The sequence below is a fragment of the Lissotriton helveticus genome, chromosome 6, assembly GCF_964261635.1.
Source record: "Lissotriton helveticus chromosome 6, aLisHel1.1, whole genome shotgun sequence".
Lineage (NCBI taxonomy): Eukaryota > Metazoa > Chordata > Amphibia > Caudata > Salamandridae > Lissotriton > Lissotriton helveticus.
Window position 1 is genome coordinate 378,499,549 of NC_136067.1, and position 6,699 is coordinate 378,506,247.

A 6,699-nucleotide genomic window follows, 5' to 3' on the forward strand; every position below is an offset into this window, starting at 1 on the left:
AGCAAGTGTCACAGGATTCAGGCACAGGGAACAAACCTCACAAATCAGTTCTCCTGTGTATTCTGCAATCTTACTGCCATTTGAGTGAGGTCATGTACACTTCATCAGGTGAGACAAGCAGGAGCTGCCCGAAAACTCCGGAGAGTTGTTCTTAAAGCTATTCTGTCCATGTGCAGCTGCCCGAGTGGAGAGATCAGACATTGCTAATGTAGGAACTTTAATAGATTGACTTTTCTGTGTGAGAATCCTTTTATATGATTTCAGCTCATGTTGTTTCTTCAAATGAGCAAGTACATATTTCATTTATAGTTTTAAAGTAATTTTTACGTCTGGCTTGACAGCGCAGCTTTTACCAGACCTTGTGTGATCAACAGAAAAAGAGTTTTAGGAAGCACTAATAAGAGAGGGACTTTGGCCAGCCCACATATTGGTGACCTTAAGCACAGATTTGTAGTGGGAAGAAGCTATGAGCTTCCACTGAAAAAGAGTTCTTGTACTGCACTTTTTGCCATGTGGGAAAGCCATTGATCAAGGCTATAAGCTTGAACTGTTTATTAAGAAAAGTTACAACAAAGGGCGTAGGCTTGACTTATTTATTGTGAAATGTAAATGTTAAAGCCAATCGGCCTTTAAGGGTTGGTTGTCGTTACACTGTCTTACAGCATGTAGAAAGGTATTTTGTTACAGGAGTTTTTACAGACTACCATAGTAGGCACATCTCTTGGTGTTGGTTACACTGTGGGGTGGTAGATTTGCACTTTGCTTGTGGGAAACCTATTATACAATACAGCATGAGTAACATGGTTATGGTGACACGCCTATATCAAGGCTCTAGGCCTAATCTCTTTATTATGACAAGTCATGACTAAGGCAGTAGGACTGTCTTTAGTGTGAAAAGCATTTGTTAAAGCCAAAAGGTCTTTAAGGGTGGATTGTCATTACACTGACTTAAAGCTTGTATACTGGTATTTTGTTACAGAAAATGTAACCGATAACTGTAGTAGGCAAGGGTTTTGATATTAGTTGCTACCTGTGAGAAACCATGGGGGTTTACACTTGTAGAATCGTTTTTAGGAAAGGATGTTTTTTTTTGTCAAAAGTAAATTTGCATATATTTGTAATTTTTTTACTGTATGCAGACTGTTGTTTTGTGGCAAATCTTGTGGTCAATACAGTAGTCCTGATTTATTTTATGAGGCCACGCCAATGGTAAAGACTATAGTCCTAATTGGCTTATTGTGAAAAGGTATATCAGATGCCATAGCTCTTATCTGCTTACGATGAAAATGTATGATAAAAGCAGTTGACTTGGCAAATTTATTGTGACAAACATATGTTAAAATTAAAAAGCCAAAAGTTCTCAAGGGTGGAATACAGTGTATTGAATACTGTAGATAGGCAGGTATTTTGTTGGTCCCCCACCTGGTGGCCAACCTATTTGGGATCTCCTCCAGTACATGTCACAAAGGTCAGGAATCTGAGTGTAATGTTTGATGACAAACTTTCGTTCATCCACCATGCGAACGCGGTCGTTTCCTCATCCTTCTACACCCTTAAAATGATAAGGAAACTCCTACCATTCCTCCCCCCAGCACCGGAAAAACCCTCATGTGCACACTGATTATGTCGAAAGTCGACTATTGTAACGGACTCCTCCTAAATGCCCACGAGAAAGTCCTGAACGAAATGCAGCTAGTTCAGAACTCAGCCGCCAGAATTCTGTCCGGAACCTCCAAGTTTAAATCAATCTCTCCAGTCATACGCCAACTTCACTGGTTGCCAATCAGAAGTCGAACCAAATTTAAAGCACTTTGCATCGCATACAAAGTGATCAACAACTCTGGACCTTAGTTCCTAAAAAAAGTACTTTGCCCCTACACCCCCAACAGACCCCTGCGCTCATCCTCAGCTCATCTTCTCACCATTCCTCGCACAAAGGAAACATCATGGGGAGATAGACGTTCACAGTTGCTACAGCTAGACTATGGAACTCCCTCCCCCTTCACATCAAAACCAGTCCCACCCTTCTGACCTTTAGGAAGCTAGTAAAAACCTTGCTCTTCAACCAGTAGTCACCCATCTTAACTGCTCTTCTATTCACTCCACAGCACCGAGACACCCCAGGGTATGTGCGCGCTATCTAAATTGCATAAATAAATAAATACATTTTGTTACATAGAATCTCACAGATTACCAAAGTAGTCAAGGACCTGGCGTTGGATCCACTTTTGAGGAAGACCCTTTTAATTTAAAAAAAACTTGACACACAAATACAAACATAGTGGGTCTTGGGTTCAGGCATCCTCTGTCTGTTCAAGTGTCACTCAAATTCTGGTTCTTCCCAAGACAGCATAATACATGGGCAATGGGTTAGCCAATTTCTGCCATTGGCTCTATTGCCCTGTAAGTAACACCATTTCTCCTGATCACATGTGCACATTTGCCTGAAAATGAATGTGCTTCAGTGTCTGGGCTGGTGACCAATCCCATAGTTTTCAATTTTTTCGTTTACAGGTCCCTATTCATTTCTTTCTAAGAGCGCCGAGCAACTCCCCTAATGGTCCAACCAAGACACTCGCTTGCCGCACATTTCACATAAAGTGCTTCATCCTGTGTGACCAATTATTCTAAACTGGTTGGTCATCTTGGAATAGTATTGTTTATAGTGTATCTCTGCTTTACCTTTTCAAGATGGCCATTATGTTTAGAAGCATTATTTTGGTCACCTTCAATCACTACATACTACTGACATTTGCTTTCAAAGCCTTGCATGGCACCGGGGCAAACTACTTTAGGAAAAGAGTGAGCTTTTTTACACCTGGTAGAGTTTTAAGATCATCCCATTAACATATGATGAGCGTGCCTAAATTTGCTCGCTCCTGCAGAGGAGGTCGCTCCTTTCAAGTCCAGGTAGCACACTTGTGGAATAAACTCCCAAGCGCAATCAGGCAACTGTCTGACATCTGGCTTTTCAGGAAACAACTCAAAACATGGCTGTTTCAGCAGTAATCTTTTTTCCTTTCCCCTTGTGAGTTGGCTCTTTCCTTCCCACTTCCGCCTTGCTTCCGCTAGCGTCGGGACACTCTATTGAGTAGCTGCGCGCTTTACAAATATGCGATAACATAACATAACTACAGCAGCGACACACTATACACTTTAGCAAGCGAAGACGGCGGTCCAGTGTAATGATTTATCAGTGGCTACCTTGGTACGGTAGGGTGCATAGTATGTCATTTTTTTTCCACTCCACGATGCTAAACAAGTTGCTTCTAAAAGTGGCAGCTAGATTGGAACTTTAACACAACGATACACTATATGAAATGTCCAATGGTATGTTTAGTTTTAATTTTGTATTGCAAGCATATTCCTGGCAAGTTTAGATAACAGTACAATGAACAATTGGTCACAGTAGCAATTTTTTTTCAAAAACAAAAGAAATAGAAAACGGCATTCCAATACCAATGTAGCATAGTCTGCAGTGAATGCAATTTATTTTCAAAGCAAACATTCCCTTCAGTTTCGGCAACGCAGTTGCTCTTTTATCTAATGCCAATTCAAGTATTTTTCGGTGCTCTGGCGTTGGGAAAGGAAAGGATGGGGTGTTTGAGGTAAAAGTGAGTAAGTGAAGGTAGTGGACAAGGGAAAGGTGATGTGACATATATACATCTGATTCATATAGTAGGACCAATCTGGCCTAACACAGGTCAATTGTTCCAGTGATACCACATAGCATTGCATAGACACTGATAATGAATTTGTCGTCAGGCTTGTGCAGTAGTAATAGTCAACGTTTCGACCCCTTAAAAGTTCAAGGTGAATCAAGCCTTAGCATGGGGTCTTCATCAGGACTGTTTGAACAGGGAGCACCTAGAGGCAATTGGATACTCCGTGTTAGGGGTGTGTGATTTAAATGGTAGGTAGTGAATGCTTCGCAAACATATAATCTGTTATTTTCCCTTCCCCGCAATTACTGGTCCAGGTGGTAATAAGTGGCAGGAGGCTAACGGGAATTATAACCGGCCACTTGGATTGGGAACTGTCGTTGCCTGACATGAACAGATCCTCTTTCTTGTTGGCTTCCTGAAGCCTGGTGCCTGATAGTAGACAACCACTACAGGCGCCTTTCGGAATGATTTCTGCATTATCAGCACTTTGACAGACCCAGCAGGAACTTTTAGGGAGTGAGGGGAGGAAATGAATTTAAAAATAATCTAAACATAAAAGCTCACACTATAAATGCATTAGCATCACTACTTATGGAGAATATACTGTATATTTCATAATGCAATATAAAGTTTACTTTTATGTTCCATTCAGTCCTGCAGTACTGAATGACCCCCTAAGGGACCAGAGGTAAGTGTGATGGGAAAATGCCCAAACCTTTTTTAGTAACTGTGGTAGATTTCATTTATGTATGTTTAGAGCAATTTTTACACTGAATATAAAACATATTTTCATATAAAGTTACAGTTACGCAGTTTAGTTTTTTTTAAATTTATTTATTAAATACAAGTTTTAAAATTCAGTTAAAAAATACAACACAATTATGAAACGTGTCAATTCCAGCAATACTTATAATGAAGGCTCAAAGTATAGACATTAAGCAAAATTGCTCAGGCTTTAAAGTGCACTAGGAAAGTTTGTCTGATCATGCTTAATCCATATACATTGAAAAACCATGAAAAAGATGAAAAATTAAAAAGTACTGTTTTCATTATCTGTCTGCACTGGTAAGTATGGCACTGCTTCCCAACACAAAAGAAAATCCCAGGCTACAATAAAGAGTTTCACCTCTAGTTATTGCGTGGAACACATCATTCAACCACAATATTTTTAAGTACAAACATCGTTCAATTGGAATATTGTGTGCCCTGATCATACCAGGTGCAGGTAGCTGCACACGTTTATTGTGCATGTAGGCAGTGAAGGTCACATTGATTTCTAATGGGCATTCAGTCTATACCTTGTACATTTAGCAACATTTTAGAGGTAGTGACACAACTTTGACCACTGATGCTCTTTCTGAAGAGAACACACCTAGTTTTTCTACTTCATCTGACCGGCTGTAAAAACAAAAAAAATTCATGGAAATAGGTGAAATATCACAACTACTGAGAAATGATACTGCACAGAAATAATGGTGGTATGTCTGAATACTGGAGTCAGAAATATCATCTAACAAATTTTATGTTCTAAATAACTGTCTCATTAGTTGCAGATTTTCTATTATTAACTCTTAAGGAGAAATAGTTCTGTTACCGATATTTAGGTCAAACAGTTTGTGACTATGGTACTCTGGATACATATCTAAATTATTTGAGCCAAGGTCGAGTAAAAAAAAAGGCTCATGATTGGGTAAAATAATCTGTACAAAGTGGTAATTGTATATGTTAAATGAAAGTATGTATGTAAACAATAACTTTATTTTGTACATAGCCCTTCATATTGCCTTTTTCATTAAGCACTGCCAATATCAGGTGTTACTACAACCTAATTTGATGGTACTCTATTAACTGGACTGGGAAAGGATGGAAGCTGAGTTGGCTATGACATGGTTTAAATTGTAGTCTGCAGCTCGCAACAGATGTCTGTATTGAGGATTTAATTCAGTGAGCAATCTAGTTGGTTTATTTCATTTGGGTAATCTGCAATCTGTTATTAATATGGCACTCTACTTTTTCAAAGTCAGCGTAACAAACAAATCTTTGATTTATTATTATTTCACCAGTATAAATCAGCCATTCAGCAGCTGAAAAAAAAGTAGTTACTCTTGAAACATGTTTCATTGTTAAACCATTACAATTTAACAATGAAACATTTTGATGTTGAAAATGTTTATGAAGAGAGTTTCACAACAAAGCAATCTGTATGTTCTTGAAAACCTTCAGTCGGATTTAAGATAATGCAGTGGATTGAGCACCAACACAGAGATCTGCAAGTCACTGATTGAATCCTAACTAGGGATGGGTGAAGAATTCCACTCTACCAGCAGAGTTCGCAGAGTTTGCCTACTTCGTGCTCCATGCGGAACACGGAGGCCCGCAAAACTCCGCAAAGCAACGCAGAGCAGAGTTTTTTGTCTTGCACGGCTCTCTAACGATAAATTGGCGATTGCTTGTGAGACAAAAATCGCGCTGGACCTCCTCTCTGTAAGATTTGCTTGTGGCAGGTTGCGACCACTCGCGTTGAGAAATCTGCTGCTCGTGTTGAGGAAGCTGCCGCTCGAGTAGAATGTCTACTCGAGCGGCAATAAATAGCAGTGCCCTCCGGTGTGATGCAGAGTGCCGTTCAAGCTGATTTTACAGCATAGGACAATCTCCTGGTGCTTAAAATTGGTGGGAGCAGCACATCTTAACATACTCTGCCACTGGCGGAACTCCACGGTGCGAGGCAGAGTTCTTCTGTCACTTTGTGGTCTGTTGTGGAGTAAAACTCCATGAACTCTGCCCAGGCCTAATCCTAAATGACTGGACTCAGCTTTCTCTTGTCATTAATGTAAGCAGCATGGATCTGGGTAATTGTCATGTCTATCACTCAAGAGCTTGGTGAAGGCAATTTAGTTTAAAGAGCATGCTATGTAAAGTCAGTTGTTTTTTAAGTGTTTGCTCTTTCAGATCTGTTCGGGAAATATATGTATTATGACTACTTTTTCCAAGTTTGAAGGCTACGACATAATTTTGTACTGATCTTAGTTGCAGG